The sequence below is a fragment of the Vulpes lagopus genome, chromosome 12, assembly GCF_018345385.1.
Source record: "Vulpes lagopus strain Blue_001 chromosome 12, ASM1834538v1, whole genome shotgun sequence".
In the NCBI taxonomy this organism is placed as follows: domain Eukaryota; kingdom Metazoa; phylum Chordata; class Mammalia; order Carnivora; family Canidae; genus Vulpes; species Vulpes lagopus.
This window is the reverse complement of record NC_054835.1, coordinates 10,881,133-10,897,814: the sequence shown is the minus strand read 5'-3', so window position 1 is coordinate 10,897,814 and position 16,682 is coordinate 10,881,133.

Sequence of the window (16,682 nt, the reverse complement as noted above, 5' to 3'; positions counted from 1 at the left end):
ACTTGAAAATAGGGTGAATGGCAGCCCAGGGTCACAGGATGCTGTGGGGACAGCGGGGACACACGGTAGTGCCCCATCAAAGCTGTCCATTCTTACTGGGAGGGCTGGAGAGGGTGGAGCTGTTTGAGTCGGGGAAACTGAGGCCAGTGAGTGGAGCGGGTACCTCAGCCCAGCCTGGGTGGGGTGTCCTTTTGTCCTGGTGCGGCAGCCACAAACCCGTGAGGGCTCCTCTCCTTCCCTGCTCCTGTTGTGGCCCCCTGGCCCCCTGCCTTTCCTCAGCTCACAGGTTTGTCCCCCCATCCCATGGGGTGGGGCTGTCTGTTTCCTCAGGGGTCCTCAGTCCCCCCCACTGAGGGCCTAGTGTGGCCAATGACCAGCGGTGGATGGGCCTGCGGTAGCGTGGACAAATGGACGGAGGGCAGCGGCGCAGAGCCCTCCCCCTTCCTGCCCCACCCCGAAAGCTGCAGCCATTCCCCAAGTCCTGATTTTTCATTAAAACAGCAGCGGGCTCCACACCGCCCAAGGTCACGGTGGGGCTGTGCGGGGAGCGGAGTGTGGGCCATTACGCGGGCCTCTAATGTCCCTGCGGCCACGGCTGGCGCAATGCGATCAAGCACTGGGGACACTCCAATTTCCGCCTGTCCCACGGCGATCGTATCAGCGCCTGAGTGATCTCCTGGCTGGCGGGTGGCAGGGACGCAAGGGGGCAGCCAGCCTGGCCACCCAGCGGCCCTTCCTCGAGAACAAAGGGATGCTGAGAAATGGCAGCACGGAGTCTCCCGCGTCCCCTTCGCCAGAGCCGGGTGTAAGCCCAGGGTGTCTGGAAGGGCATGGGCCCTGTGTGCGCCCTGCACGGGGAGGGGTGGGGCTGCGCTGGTGCACAGAGGGGGTGGCGGCCCCCCCAGCATCCCTGGGCCGCACCTATACTGACTCTGGATGGGCAGCAGTGGCCTGTAGCCACCCCAGGCCTGCCGAGTGCAGGGGGTGTCTGTTGACCGGGTCCCCAAGCCTGACTTCTCCCTGGCAATCGTCACGATGGCCCAGATGTCCGTGCACCACCGCCCGTGTGGAAGGGGCTCTTCCAGAGCTGGTGGCTGGGAAGCATGTTCTGGTCTGAGAAACCACTTTCTGGAACTTGGCTAAGCAAAAACCGGAAGCAGCCCAGATGTCCTTCACACTGGGAAGCCGACAAACAGCCGGGCCTGAGCCCGCGAAGGATACCGCTCGGCGGTGAAAGGGCTGCTGCACCATGGGCCGGCCTCAGGTGCGTCGTGCCGGCTCCACAGCTTAAGGCCAAACTGTAGGCACAGAGAGTTGGGGGCATGCTGCCGGTGGCCGGGGTCACGGCTCGACACACCACTCCAAAAGCAGTGAGCACACGATAGGGACCCCGACCTCCTGTCCCTCTGCCTCTCTCCAGGCTCTCAGGTGGCGGTCTGCCCCCATGGGGGGATCCCCCGCCTCCAGGCCCTGCTTCCATCCTCCCTGGCCTGCTGGGGCCTTCACCAGGCACCCAAACAAACCGGCCCCTAAAATATGCTGTGCGGGGGGGGGGGGGGGGGGGGGGGGGTGTATTGCAGAGCTGGAATCCCAAAGCTGCTCTGCTCCTTGGCTCACTTTCCCACTCCAGTCGGGTGGCTGGCAGATAATGTGCTAATTAAGCATCGGGGGCTCTCTTCCAAGGTGGGGGGCCTCCCATTTGCTTACTCCTCCATAACAGTGATTGGGATTACAAGGAGGCTCCTGGGAGGGGTCCATCCCTCATTTCCTGCTGACCAGCACCTCTGCCTGCCCCCCTCCCTGCTGCTCCAGAGCTGCATGTGGGGGCTGGTAGTCTCTCCATCACCCCCAGTCCCCCGCCTCCATGGCCACTGACAGCCCTGTGCAGATCGTGTGCAGGTGGGAGTAGTGACTGTGGATGGGTCTCCCTCCCTCCCTCCTTCCCTCCCTCCGCGGGAATCCTGAGCCTTTGCCACGGGTGGTGGTCCTGGCCCACAGCTGCTCATGGCTGGGGAGGGGGGGAAGGCTGCATCTGCAGGACATGTCATCCCCTCGGCTACCTGGACTGTGCTACCCCCACCCCAAAGGGAAGGGGAAGCCCTCAGCAGTCCCCCCTTGAGGAATGGGAGCCTTTCACCACCTCATGGGCCCTGGGATAGCTCATGTGGGGACTACACACATTTGATGAGCACCTACTCATCAAATGTGTGCTCCGTGAGGAGGGCCCAGGCTGTGGAAGTGGTGAAGCCACTGGATAGATGCACTCTCGTGTGGTCTGGAGGATGCGAACCACAATGAGAGCAGCTACGGCTTTCCTGGGTCCATGTGCCCGGCTCTGGGGGCATCTGGAACGTTCTCATTGTATGGATGAGCAAGCAGAGGCCAGCAGGGCTGGGGCCACCTGCTCGGCTTGGGGTTGACACCTGAGGGTCCCCGCTGGGGCTGCACAGGAGAGCATTCCCTCTGCCTCTTGGCCTCACTCCTGCCCTCACCCCTCCCAGACCAGGTGTAGCAGCATCTGGCCTGGGCAGCAGCATTCTCTAACATTCCCAGGCACTCTGGGGTGTGTGTGTGTGTGTGTGTGCAGTCAGGATCCCCCCAAATTGACAGTCTAAGAGGAAAATCATGGGAAACAGAACTCATTTCATGTAGAATTTCAGGAAAAATCTATATAATGTTCTGACTGTAACATAAAGGATAAACTAAAGGAAAATCATGGATAATAAAATAATGTGTATTTCAATAGGTGAGTGCCCATCCCCCATCCTCAGTGGGGGCTCCCTGGAGTCTCGCCCCAGGTCACAGATTTGCTGCATGGCCCCAGCCAGAGACGCAGGTGGCGCAGGGGACGTGTGTGGGGTTCGCCGTCACTTCAGGCAGTGTCTGGGACGTGCCTGCCCCAAATGGGAAAGTCCCAAACAGAGCAAGGTGTGTTGCCTTCAATTCACAGGGAGGTGATTTCCTGGGAAATCGGGTGGTTGTTAGACATGCACGAAAGATGCTCAGGGGTCGTTAAGTTTCATGTCCCAGATTGTCTAGTGGGACTGTTAGAGTTTGTGTGCGTCTCAGGGGTCTATGTTTGGTGGGGGTCCTCACAACGGAGGGGCCCTGCTTACTACCCCCACCACAGTCACTGTGATGACCCCGAAGAGCACTCCCTGAATCTCCAAAATGCCCCTATGGAGGGGAAGCTTTTAACCGTCGTGATGTACTCTGGGGGACATATGGAGCCTGGACAGAGGACGTCTTCACTGGCTGGGGGGCCTGGCGGGTCCCCAGCATGACCGGCACAGTGTCCAGAGGCCCAGAGAGTGGGCAGGGTGGCGTCGACACGACACAGCACAGGAGACGCAGGGCTGGAACCGGGGTGAAGAAAGCCAGGCACTCCACCTAGGCTCCGGGAAACTCCTCAATCCAGGGAAAGAATGCTTTCGTGCAACATTCTTAAAAATGAAAATTAAAGCAAAATGTCCACAGTGAACAAAATACCCCAAACATCCAATAAATATAGAGGGTCAGTATTACAGACCTTTCCTTTCGCCTCAGGGGGGCAGGCTGCTGTTGGGGCACTCGGCTCTGACCGGCTCTCTCCTGGGCAGAGGGGTTCCCTTGCTCAGGGTGACCCTGTGGCGCATTCCGGTGATGTTCGGAGTATTCCCTTCATGGCCACACTGCCAGACACCGGTAAAGGTGGGGCTTTACTTTGCTGCATTGTTGGGTCCCCACGTGACAGACTCAGGGTCCCGTGGCCTCACATGGAGGTGGGAGGCCAGGGTGCTGGCCTGTTGGCATCCATGTTCCATCAAGACTTACTGGAGCTCTCAGGCTCTTGGGCCTGGTGGGTGTCTGTGAGGTTCACCTGGGCAGTATAACTTCATGCAACCGCCGTGGGACTTGGTGCTGCTGTGGAACTGGGCTGTGTTGGCCCACTCGGGGGGTGGGAGCCTCCTGGCCCCCTCAGGAGGGTGCAGAGTCAGGAGGCCCACTTGCTGGGTGCCCTGTGGGGCACAAGGGTCAAGTGGTCTGGGCTGGGGTCCTTACACTAAGCCAGTAAAATACATTTTTGGGCCTGAGCGCAAATGTCTAGAATCCTCCCCCAGGAGGTTCAGCAGGATTGAGAGCCAGTGGATCTCTGAGTCTAGGGGGGTAGATTGTTCTGGAGTTGGCGTCAAGCTGCCCCTTGACCCTCTCCAAGGTGCGGGGGGGTGGGGCACGTGGCCTACGATGGCCGACAACTTGTGTGTGTGTGTCTGTGTTTTTTAAGATTTATTTTTTTGTTAAGGAGAGGCACACAGAGAAAGGCAGAGACACAGGCAGAGGGAGAAGCAGGCTCCATGCAGGGAGTCTGATGTGGGACTCGATCCCAGGACCCTGGGATCACACCCTGAGCTGAATGAAGGCATATGCTCAACTGCTGATCCACCTAGTTATCCCGTAACTTGTATTAAATATGCATTCCTTTTGAAACGCCTTCACCACCCTGTTCTCTCGAGGGAATAGTTATTCTAGATTAGCAGGATCTTGTCTTTGCATAAACGGGGGTGGGTGCGTTCATGGGGCCCTCACCTGATGCCAGAACTTCCCAGCCGTGCACGTTCTCCAGGTCCCAGGGCAGCCCCAGGTGGGTGCCCAGTTGTGCAGACCTGGAAGCTGAGGGGCAGAGGAGCAAAGCCAGCTGCCCAGGACCCTCATGAGTTGTGCGAGCGAGTCCGGGCTGAAGCAGGGTCCCAGGCACCTGCCCCCGCCCAGGCTGTGACCCTGTCTATCTGGTGGGCTGAGACCTCTCTGTGCCCTTTTAACGTCACCCAGCGCCTGGGAGGGCAGCTTCTCAGAGGCGACGCCTGCTTAATCTGTCTGGCTGGCACTGCCTCTCCGCTGTTATTGCATTTCTCGCCGAGAGGCTCAGAGTCCCTGCGTTATTGGCTCATTTTTCATTTTGCTTCTGTAGTGACCAGGCCTGGAAATGAACAGTGGTGGGGCGCCACACTGTGATGGGAGAGGGTTGAGCCCAGGTGCCAGGGAGCCTGCACAGGGCTTGGAACGGGTGGTGGGGCTGGGAGACAGTGGCTTCCAGCTCGGTGGCCTGGGGCCAAGACCAGGGTGGCCCTGTGGCCAGAGTGGTGTGGCTGCAGGCGGAGTGGGAGCGTCAGACCCACCTTGAGTGTTTTCGGGTGCGTAGTAGGTATTTAGCAAGTGCAGTTATGATTCTGGCTATGATGTGCTGTAACTTGCACATGTGTTTTATGAGTCCTAAAATAATAGAACTATTTTATTTGGGGGACCTCTTAGAGAACATCAGTGTGGGAAGGAGCCATGAAATGGCCGGCTTGAGGATAGCTTCCTCTCTGATATTCAATTACCCTCCCCGTCCCTCTTGCCCTCTGCCTGCAATCTGATTATTTTGGTGCCCACAATGCACTCGTGCCAACACATCAGAGCGTCTCCAAGAGCTCAGGAGCTGAAGGAGCAACGAGCACCGCAGCCTCTCTCTTTGGGGGGTGGGGGTGCTATCAAGATCTCTCAAAACACCCTTTCATGCTTAGGATCTGCAGGCTGGCGGAGTGGTGGGGAGCGGCTGGCCTCGGTCTCCCTGTGCTATGCATGGGAAAGACCAAGTCACTGCCCACGGCCACCATGCAAGGCAGCAACAGGGCTGGGATTCAAGCTCCGGTGTCCTGATCACAGCGTGTTCTCCGTTTCAACACTCAGGCATCACTCAACAAATATTTACTTGCCTCCAGGGCTCCGTGCTCGGGAGTCCAGCGGGGATCGCGGCAGGTCCCACGGAGGCTGAGGCAGGAAAGAAACACAGATGAGATCATGGAGTGGGCCACAAGGGGCCACCTCAGTGGCCCGGGTTGGGGGGGGTACGTCTATAGGTGTGGGGTCGGGACAGCTTCGAGGAGGAGGAGGATTTAGGGGAACAGACAGTGGACAGGTGCCTGCTTGGGACAGACGGGGTGGTGGAGGCTGGGGGGCGGGAGGCAGAGCTAGTGACATGGACCTTGTCCTCTGCTTGAGCTGCAGACCCTCCCCCAGAGGGACCAGAACTGCCCCTTGGACAAAACGTCAAGTCTACCCCGAGAAGAGCCGTGTGCTCGGAAAATGACTCTGCTGTTCACACGGGATGGTTACGGGCAGCGGGGTGACCCCGTGCATGATCCTTTGATACCTGCCTGCATCTCAGGGGGTCACCACGCCCCCAAGGGCATTTATGAATTCTCTAGAAGGCATGTTTCTTGCCAGTCAGGTGAGGTTGCAAATCCAGGGTGGCTTGGAGGACCTGGGGCGTGTGTGGCAGTGCGGCCTCCCCAGGCCCCAAAGTCCCACCAGGTGGTGGGGCTGGTCCCACCGTAACTAACCCGCTGAACACCTGCTTGTTCTTTGGCATCTGACCGTGTTGCCCTACCGCGCAGAGTGCTTTCATGTGGCAGGAGACAAAGGTCCCGGTGGCCTCATTTTATCCTTTTCCCTGGTGGGCAAAAGCCCAGGAGGGCTGTCCAGGGAGCGGTGGGTCAGTGGGAGAGGCCAGGACCTGGCTCATGGCTGGCCACGTGTGGCCGGGGCCTCCTCCTGTTCAGCTTGATCGCTTGATTGCTCCGTGGGTACAGTGAGGGCCTGGCTGCCTTCGAGAAGGGCACAGCACTTCCCCTGCCCTGCTTCCTCGCCTGGGCAGGAATCAGGAATGGGACCTCTAGGAGGCATCCAGAGAAGGCAGGAAAGAGGAGTGGCTGGGGGCGCTGGAGGGAGATGCAGGCCCCCCAGGATGCCTGGGGCAGGTGGGGGCTCTGCACTGACCCCTGTGGTTCTCCCACAGAGCATGTCCTTTCACCTCCTGGGTGGGCACCCCCCGCTCTGTGTGCCTGAGAGCTTGTCCCCCGTGCTGACCCTCCCTTAAGTGAGCTTGGGTGTAACGCAGCCCTTCCCGTGGCCCCTAGGACACAGCCTCGTGATTGCACTTGGTGGGGCAGCCAGCCCGTGCCCCCGCTCCCACCTGCCCCATCTCGGCCCTGCTGACCCGCCACCCTGCTCCGAGCTTCCAGGGTCGGACCCCTGCACAGACCAGAAGGGTAAAGGAGGCACGGGGTCTGGGGTCTGTCCCCGGAGAGCGTCCCGTTGTCAGTCCAAATTTCCTTCCTTCAAGAAAAATTTGTTTCGCTGAAATGAAATTCACATACGGTAACAGGAACCATCTTAAAGTGTGCAGTTCAGTGACATTTAGCCCGTTCATGGGGCTGTGCACCCACCACCTCTGTGTTTCTAGTCCCAAATCATGCTCACTGTCCCGGAGGAGCCCCCTCTCCCGCTCCCCCAGCCCCTCAACCACCAAGGTGCTTCCTGCCTCTACAGGAGGAACCTGACACCGGCTCTCCCAGGGCACGGATGTTCCTGAGGCTCCCCACACTGCGGCGTGCATCGGGACCTCACTTCTCTCTGTGGCTCTGCGGGTGGCTCCCCCCACCCCACCCCGTGGCAGACTGCCGCCCAGCGGACGGGCACAACCTCTTGGCAGTCGTGACCACGCATGTGCGTGGACTTGCCGGAGGCCCCCGTGTGCAGCCGTCTTGTGCGTGATGGAGAAGTGGGGTTGCTGGGCAGGGTAGTAATTCTAGGTTTTAACTTTTCAAAGAACCGCAAACTGTTTTCCTGAATCTCCTTCTTCTTGATAACATGCCTGAAGCGCCGGCTCCTGGCTGGCGCTCCACATGCTTCATTCCTTGTTGTCCTCACTGGCCGGAGGCATAGACATTGTGTGATCCCATCTGAAAGGCAGGGGACACCGAGGCTCCCCGAGGTCGGGCGACACACTGCCGAGGGCACAGCCAGGATTCTGGCACCTGGACAGAGCTCCCGTGTCTTACGCGCACACGGGGTCCCCGTGCCGTGTGCGCCTCCCCCGTGAAGCCTTCGGGGGGCTGACCCGTCTGCCTGGGTGCGGGCCTCAGCCACAGCTTCAGCTTCTGGAGGTAAGGCGAAGCTTGTATCCTCGTCGTGTGTGGATGCCCACCCCCTCCTTCCCAGGTTGTGCACACAGTGGGCGCTTTATAAACAACCAGGTTGTGACTGTCGACGGGCCCCACCAGGTTGTGGCCGACCCCAGGCCGTGGCTGTGGCCTGGGTAGCCCCAGATAGGCCGTACCCCCGGGGGAACCCATGCTTGCTGGGATATGGTGCCAACTGTGGGTCAGCTGGTTTATCAGACCTCCTTCTGACTTAAAAGAAAACCATGTGTTTGGAAAATAGGATGTTGCCAGGAGAGCCGGAATGTCTTACCTCTCTTTTTGGAAAAATAGATCATTGTTTTTCTTTCTTCACCCCCGCTCACCCCCATAGCAGAGCAGATGTTAACTTTCCAATAAACAGAGGGGGAAAAAATAGATGAGGGACGTTTAGCGAACTATAGCTGCACAGGCCAGAGTTATCACTCTGATTTCAACTGGGACTATAAAATTTTATGAGCTATTAAATTGTCCTAAAGCTCCTTTAACATACAAACTCGAGTGTCTGAGATTACCCATTAAGAAAAAGTGGGTTACATCGGGAGAACTTTTACTACTTACACTCAATTGTGTTCAATCAATAAAACTTTTAACTAGCCGTGTTGCTTTGGGCGGATTACATGGGTCCTGGCGTGGATGGGTCGTGGGACACGCCCGGACACGCCCTGAGCGCAGCCAGAGCTGGACTGCAGGGCTCTCAGCCACGGCGGGCCCCTTGAACCTTCCTGAACGTCCTACTTCTGGCCTGAAGTTCCGCAAAGGCGAGGGGGATTGAGCCGGGAGCGGGGGGTGGGGGGGGTGGGCAGGGACCAGCATGTCACAGGGGTGCCCAGGCAACAGGCCATAGGGAGCCCCACCGCAGGGCCTCAGTGTGAGCACCGCGCCCTGCAAGCTCCCTGCAGGGACGTGGCTTGCGGAGGGCTAGTGTGTGGGAAAGGTGGGGCTGGTTGTCCTAGGAAGCAAGGGAGACAGAGCCCCCCAATAAGGAGGATGGGGCTGGCTCGCCATGTGCTGAGCACATGTCACACTAATGTCTTCCTAGCTGGCTCTTGAGGTGGGCATGCCACTGCTCCTGTTTTGCAGATGACTCCGAGCCTCTGAAGGGGTGTCAGGGGCACCTGACTGCTGAGCTGTGCACCTGACTCCTGGGTGCCAGACCAGGTGCGTCCCTGGGGTGGGCAGTTGAGCCCCTGGATGGTGGGTATCTCACCAGGGGAATGAATGCAGAATGGGGGGTGCCTGGCCCTAAAGACTGAGAAGGCAGCCACTGCTCCACAGACAGTTGTCCCCAATCCTCCCAGGACCCTCACTTCAAAATGGAGACCAAGGGCCCAGGCCACAGGGGTCTCTCTGACCCACAGGCTGCACGGGGTCTGTCTGTGGGTGCCTGGTTTGCTGTCCACCCACAAACAAGGAGTGAAACCCATGGCTCTGGGTGCGGTCCCGGCTGCATCCCTTCACCTCCTTGGGCCTTGGCATCCCCACCTGTGGAAGGGGGTGGTGCCGTTGGCTTCATGGTGGTGGGGAAGAGGAGATGGCATCGCACCCGCCTGCACGTGGAGGGGAAATAGAGGCAGGCCCATGGTGGCCTGACAGCCTGGGCGTGACAGGAGGGTATTGCAGGGCCGTGCTGGGAGGGAAGTGTCAGCCCCAGGCCCCATTGCCCTGAGGCCCTGTCCCTGCCCCATCACGTCCAGCCCACAGACAACAGGGTGTGGGGGCCCAGGGACACCTGACCTTTCTGCTCTGCTTGGCAGCTGCCGTCCCCAAACCTTAGGTGCTCAGGGCGGTCGGGAGGCAGGGAGGCTGGAGGCCCGGCCCTGGAATCCAAACCCCTTGCGACAGACCCGTTGGGCAATCCCCGCGGGGGCCACGCTTTGCCCAGAGCTCGGTTTCCTCATCCCTGCGTCTGGATGAGCGCGGACGCGGTTCCCTATCACTGTTTAGGCGGCGGCTCTAATCTCCCGGGCCTCTGGCGTCCGTGTCTGCCCCAGGCTGGCTTCCCCACGATGCTGGGGCCCCCAGGTCAGGGAGACATTCCTTCCAGGCCTGCACCCCCGCCACCGTGGTGCCTCTGGGCTCCAAGAGGGCCAGGGTCAGCGGCTTCTGGGGTGGCCCAGGAGGGACAGGGCCGGGTCAGCTTGGATTTGGGGGGTGTTCCGGGGGTGGTGTTGGAGCATGGAGGGGTGGGAGAGCCAGGCCTGCTGTGGAGGAGCGTGCTCTGCCAGACGCCAATTAGCCTGGAATGCGCAGGCCTGTGGCCTCCACGCCTGCCCGGTGACTGGGGCCGGGGACCCACTCCCCACAGTTCGCTTCCCTGCTCTGGTTCCTGGAGTCCCACGACCGGGGGTACTTCTGGGGGTCAGGAGGCTCTCTCAGTCTCCTGTTCTCAGCTGGGGCTGGTACAGGCCAGACCCCTGGGATACTGACCCAGCCCTGCCACCACCCGAACTGAGGCTAGTCACATCACCATCCCATTGTGGGCTCAAGGGGGAGGGGAGCTGTGGGGTACCTCCCTGGATAGGGCAGTGCCCACCTTTCTGGGCCCTGAAAGGCTGAAGCATCACTTTAAAAAAAAAAAAAAAGATTTTATTTATTTATTCATGAGAGAGAGAGAGAGAGAGAGGCAGAGACAGGTCAGCATGTCAGCATTGTCCCAGTCCCCGGGGGAAAGGGCTCCGGGGCACAGAGGTGGCGGGGGTGGGGGTGGAGGGCGGAGGTGAGGGTGGGGAGAGCACCTCTGCCCCCGTCTCAGACGCCCCTGGGTCACAGAGGGCCACTCTGTGCCCTTCCCTCCTCCCTTCCCTGCTCAGCTCATTTCCCTCTTTCTCCATAGAAGCTCAGGGGCTGTGCTCAGAGAGAGGGTTGGCTCAGGCACCCAAGATCCCCCGTGGGGTTTCACCGCCTCTGGCCTTGGAGCCCCCACCCAACCCCCTCAGGTCCTGCCGCGGCCACTCTGTTCCCTGTAAGGCCAGGGCTTTGCTGGGGACAGTGAGGCATGTGGGGTGCAGGCGTCCTACTTCCTAGGTGCCAGTCCCAAGGGGACTGCTGGGCCCTAACACCCTTCCACACCTCTCCCAAGGACCATTGCAGTCTGGGAGGGAGGCTGGGACACCAGGCCCCGCAGAGTGTCCTCCCCGTGTCTGCAGGGACACCCGAGGGGCTTCTGGAGGCAGGACCCGTGTCTGCTGGGGTCACGCTGCCCTAGGGCCTGGCATGGGGCCTGGGGAGGCTTCCCCATTCCCCCCAGACAGGGAAAGGGGGCCAGTGAGGGGCCTAGGGGCTCAGGGTTGTCCAGTCCTCGGGCGGGGGCCACTGTAGCCCATCCCCTCCCTCACCCCAGGTCCTCCTCCCTCCCCATGTTTCCACCCCTATGCCCTCTCCCTCACCATCCCCCCCACACCCTCCCCCTGCACCATCCCTACTCTATACCCTCCTGCCCCTGCACCCTGCCCCTGTGTGCCCTCCCCACTCTTCACCATCCCCCTGCACCCTCCCCCCAATTTTCCCACCCTGCAGCCCCCCTGCACTCAGGGGGACTCTCTACCTACCCTGTGCCCTGGATGTGATAGGTGGACGTTCATAGCTTCCCCGGTGCGGTCCTGGCACCCCGGTTCCCAGGTGATGGAGAAGTGAGGCGGCCTGCACCTGCTGCCCCCAGCCCGGGGTCCCCTGTGGCAGCAGGTGCTGTGTGGATGGACCCTGGGGCCCAGGGAGAGGAGACCCCACCTGACCCCCAGGAGGGAGGACCCAGACTGTAGGAGGAACACTGCCACGGCCAAGAGATTGGGCCCCTGTGAGACTGTCCTGGTGGCTTGGCTGGGTCACCCCTTTCCACCTGCTCCTACCTGCCTGGGACACGCTTGGGGCCCTTCCCTGGGATCCGAGAGGGCACAGCAGGCATCCGAAGACCCCTCAGGGCCAGAACCTGCCCTGCAAGTACAGGAGAGTGTCCTGAACGCGCATCCCATTGCCCACAGTCAGCCCAGGGCTGGGGACCGGGTAGGGGCAGCTGGGGGGACATAACCCGCCCCTTCCCGTGGCGGTGCTGCCCATGCTTCACTGGGCCGGGGTGCGGGAACACAGACAGCCGTGTCTCCCTCACTCCCTGGGCACTTCAGAAAGTGGATTCATTTGGCCTGTGGCTTTTGAGTGGTTTTGGCTCGCGGGTACTCAGGGGCTGGGCCCTGCCGGGGAGCTCCCCCAGCCTCCTGGGAGACCAGGGGGTGGACGGCCTGGCAGCCCTGGCATTGGTTGGCAGGCATTGCCCCCCACGCCCCCACAGCTCCCCGCCACCCATTTCCTAAATGGGCCTCCTGGCTGGGATGTCTCCTGCTGCGGCCAGGCCAGGAGCGGGGGACACTCTCTGCCTCCCTGGGGGCCGCCCCGCGGGTTTGGGCAGGAATTCAGGGACTTGGCCATTCCCAGGCTGCTCAGCTTGCCAGCACAGCAGAGAGAGGGTGGGCTCCAGGGTCCGCGTGCTGGGCCTCGGGGTGTCTACAGGCTGTGGTTCTCCCTTGCTGGGTATGCAGGCTGGTGGGGGGGCGGTGCAGGCGAATTGGGGACACTGTGACCTTAAAGGTTCATCCCCCCTGGCTTTCCATTTTCTCCTGCTTCACAGGCTCAGTCACTGACTCATCAGGCATTAATTGAGCACCTACTGTGTGCCTGGGGCTGCTCTGACCAGTTCTCCTGGTCTGTCTGCCTTCACCCTGTTCCCCTTTCCTGCAGGCTTCATGTGTTATCTTCTCCCAGAAGCTTTTCCTGCCTCCCTCACCCCCTACGCCAGGCTGGTACCCTGTTGTGGTCCCAAGGCCACACGTGTGTCTCTCCCACAGCTTGGCTTGGCACCTCCCACTGTCCAGGCCCTGGTTTGTGCCTGTCCCCCCTGCAGGGTGAGCTGGCTTGGGTTGCATGTTGTCCCTCCCACGCCAAGCCCTGAGTCGGGCAGACTACCAGGTCTACTGGCTCCTGGGTGCTGGGGAGCGATGGTGGGGAAGAGCCGATGACAGGGGGAGTGACACAGGCGGATGGGCTTCTGCCCATTTTACAGATGAGACAAGTGAGCCTCAGAGTCCTCAACTACTTGCCCTGGGTGCACGGGGCTGGGAATGCCTGAGCTGGCACCAGAGCCCGGTCTTTCCCAGGAAGGCCAGGCTTTGGCGTCGGTGCCATGCAAGGACCTGCCTCTCCTTGCGCCTGGGGGAGCCCCATAGGAGCTCCTCTGCCCTCGGCACCGTGATTACTGCGTAAGATGCTCCTGGAGGGGTCCCAAGCCTGCCTGACTCGCCTGACTCGCCTTGGCCGCCGGTTCCCACAGACGCCTCGCCTTCAGACGCCAGGTCTCCTTGCTCCACAGGCCCTTAATTAGCTCCCCGGAGAGCTGGGCTCCCTGCTCCCTGGCTCTCCTCCAGCGGGGTTCCCGGGACGTGTTGGGGTGAGCCGGGGAGCTGTGTGTACCCACGTGTGTGCACTCCGTGCGTGTGCAAACACACCTGCCTCAGCTCTAGCACAGACACAGGCACCCCACGGGTGATGATACGTGCTGTGGGCTCCTACCTGGGGACGCAGGCCTATATACGCCCTAGCCAGCTCCGCATACACAGCCCATGTCTGCACACTCAGGCCGTGGCCGGGAGCCCAGGCACACACACAGTGACCCTCGAGGTGACCTCCTGGGAGCTGGGGCGGCAAGCAGCCTGGATGCCCTCCCGCGCACACTCCTCCCTGCAGCTGGGCCTCCTTTTGCAATGCTTGCCTTTATTTCAGTCCTTTGTATCGGCAGACGCTTTCAAAGCACTTCAGGCTTGTTTACTGAGCTGAGCAAGAACATTTTGTCTCCTCTGCAAGCCAGGCTTCCAGAAGGATCAGGAACGTGCCCGTCTCTGTGCTGGCCCACGGCACGCAGTGCCAGCAGCAGCCCTCAGCTCCTTAAAGGGATAGCCGGGTGCACCCTGGAGCAGGCCAGACGAGTGGGGATGCAGAGGGCTGCAGGGGAAGTGTGAGGGTCCAGCTCCCCCATCCCCCAGCTGCTGCCAGTTTGGAGAATGACCCTGGTCTGGGTTTTCCTGCACGGCCTCTTCCTGGAGCCTCTGCCCCCGCCTCGTGCCCTGCTCAGCCCCGCCAGGTTCCAGCCTCCACAGCGATAGCCCCTTGACGTCCAGCAAGGCTCCTGAGCACCCCCTGCAGAACCTTCCCCTTCGCCCCTTCCCATGCTCCTGGGTCTGGCCCCAGGCCCCATGGCCTCCTGAGCCTGAGGCCCTTTGGGACATCAGCCTTGTTGGTGGGTGCAGCTTTGCTGCATGTGACTTCAGGCAAACGAAGACCAAACCCACCTCTTTCCTCCAAGGTCTGGGGAGGTTTGCCAGGAACACACACATTTCAAAGAAGACAGACAGATGGAACAGCCAAGTCAACTCCTGAGGGCATGGTTGGGTGGGGAAGCAAGCAGAGGGACCAAGTGGTTGTCCTGAGTGTGGTGCTGAGCTTCCCAGCAGCCAGGGCAAAAAGGGACATATCACCAAAGGGAGGCTCTTCCTGTTCGGGAGAGAAGGCTCTTATGACGTTATTTGGAGGATCCTTAATCCAGGCCTGGAGGGGCAGGTGGTCTGAAGAAGATGCAGCCCACATGTATCCCTTCCAGAGCTCTTGCTGGAAGCTGCTGTGAGAGGTGGCACCTGCTGAGGGCTCAGGGCATGAGAATTTGCATTTCAGCAGGAGGAACCTGGGGCCACGCCTGGGCCCAGGGAGGGAGAGCAGTGGTGCAGCTCCAGGCTGAGTGCAGAGCTGGGGACCAGGGCGGGTTGGAGGCAGATGGGACCCAGGGCCCTGCGTGTGCAGAGCCCGGGCATGCAGAGGCCTCAGGCACCTCCTGCCCTCCCTGGCCTCTGGGTCCCTTTCCCTTGGCCCACTCTGGGGACACAGGGCACCGCCCACCCAGAGGGCTTCCCTGCATCCTCACCACCGCCACCTGCCGCTGCAGGGGCCTGACGCCCCACCCACCGCGGGTTGGAGGGAGACCTGACTCTTCCAGTGCAGCTTGCACAGGGTGAGCCAGCCCCGGTGTGGCACATCCTGGGCCTCGCTGAGCCCACACTGACAGTGAGGACAGAGGCCCAGATGCCAGACAGGGCAGGGCCTCTCCCCGACCTGTGCCTCCCCGAGGGCCCACCCCAGCCCCTCCCGAGCACACCTCCAGACTTACTGGTGCAGAATCGTCCACTTTGCCTGCCTGCCTTCCCCTCCGCACCCCAAGACCATTCTCTCTTTCCACGCTGCCCCATGCCTCACATTGAGAAAGGAGCAGCTCCCACGTGTACAAGGCAGGTGTGGGCTCATCCCAGGATGCTCCCACCCTCCCTTTGCCTGCAGAGCTGGGGTGGTGTCAGAGCTGGGTGAGCCCTGGGTTGGGCCTGACCCAGGGGCATCGAAGGCTTGGGACAGAGGCCAGGGGGCTGCTCTGTTCCCTTGCGGACCCAGCCCATGGGGGGGATGCGGCCTGGATGCCGCCTCCCTGGTGCTGGTCCAGGTCTCCGGCTGGATGCTGTCCTGGGAGCAGGGGGCTGCCCTGCTCAGCTCATGGGGGGCCCCTGAGCTCACCAGCTTCAGGATCAGTCAGGGCAGGACATCTGCCTGAGGGGCTGAGGGAGCAAAGAGTCTAAGTCTGCTGAGACCCAGGACCTACCCCTCTGGCTGCTCCTCCAGGCTGCTCACCCTACCCTACCCAACCCCCATCCCGGGCAGTGCAGCTCCAGGTGAGCCCATGGGCCTGAGTTGGAACAGCCTGCACAGCCAGGACAAGTGACTGCCTCCTTTTGCCTTGGTTTTCTCACTGGAAGTGGGAACAGCAGCTCCCCTGAGACTCTCAGGGCAGACTCGCACCCTTACAGTGGGTGGCAGTGGAGACCACCACCAGGGAGGCTGAGCTATGCCCCCCTAGGAGGGGGAGGAGTTGGAACAGCACAGCCAGTCCTGGGGGGGCTGGCCCCTTGGCCCTCATCTCCCCCGTGCCTGCAGTTGGGGCTCCAGGGCTGGAGCAGAGGCCCCTGCAACAGGCCCCTAATGTGGCCAGTCCAGGCCACCCCTGCACACAGGGACCCCTCCTGGGGCTGCGTGGTATCCCCTCTGGCAATCGGGTGGCATGTCCCTGGTGCCAGTTTCCAGGGCAGGGCACCAGTGGGGATGCCAAGCCCCCAATCGGCTGGCAGAGTCCTTTGGGGCCTGGAGGATCAGAGGAACAGAACCCCTCCTGCCCGCCCCCCCCCCCGTGCCCCACATGCCTCTCAAAGAGGCAGCCCCCTTCCACAGCAGGCCATTGGTGGTTATGGAGACGGGCTCCGTCCCCTGGGGCCTGGCTGCCCCTCGCCCAGTCTTGCCCACTCAGCAGCTGGAGGGATCTTTCTAGAACACACAGATCTGAACCTTCACATCTTCTGGTTGCTGTCTGGAGCATGCCAGGAGGCTTGGGGAACCCACCTCACCTCCTCCCACTGTGTCCTGAGGCTCAGCCTCTGTCTAGACTGCCACCTGCCACCCCACACCTCTGTGCCTCTGTTGGCTGGCATCCCTGCCTCCCCATTCATGCCCAGCACCCTGCACGTTCTCCCCTGTGCCCAGCTCAGACGTCACCTCTCCAGAGCTCCCGTCCCTGACAGAGGCCTGCCAGCTTCTACCCACGGCCAC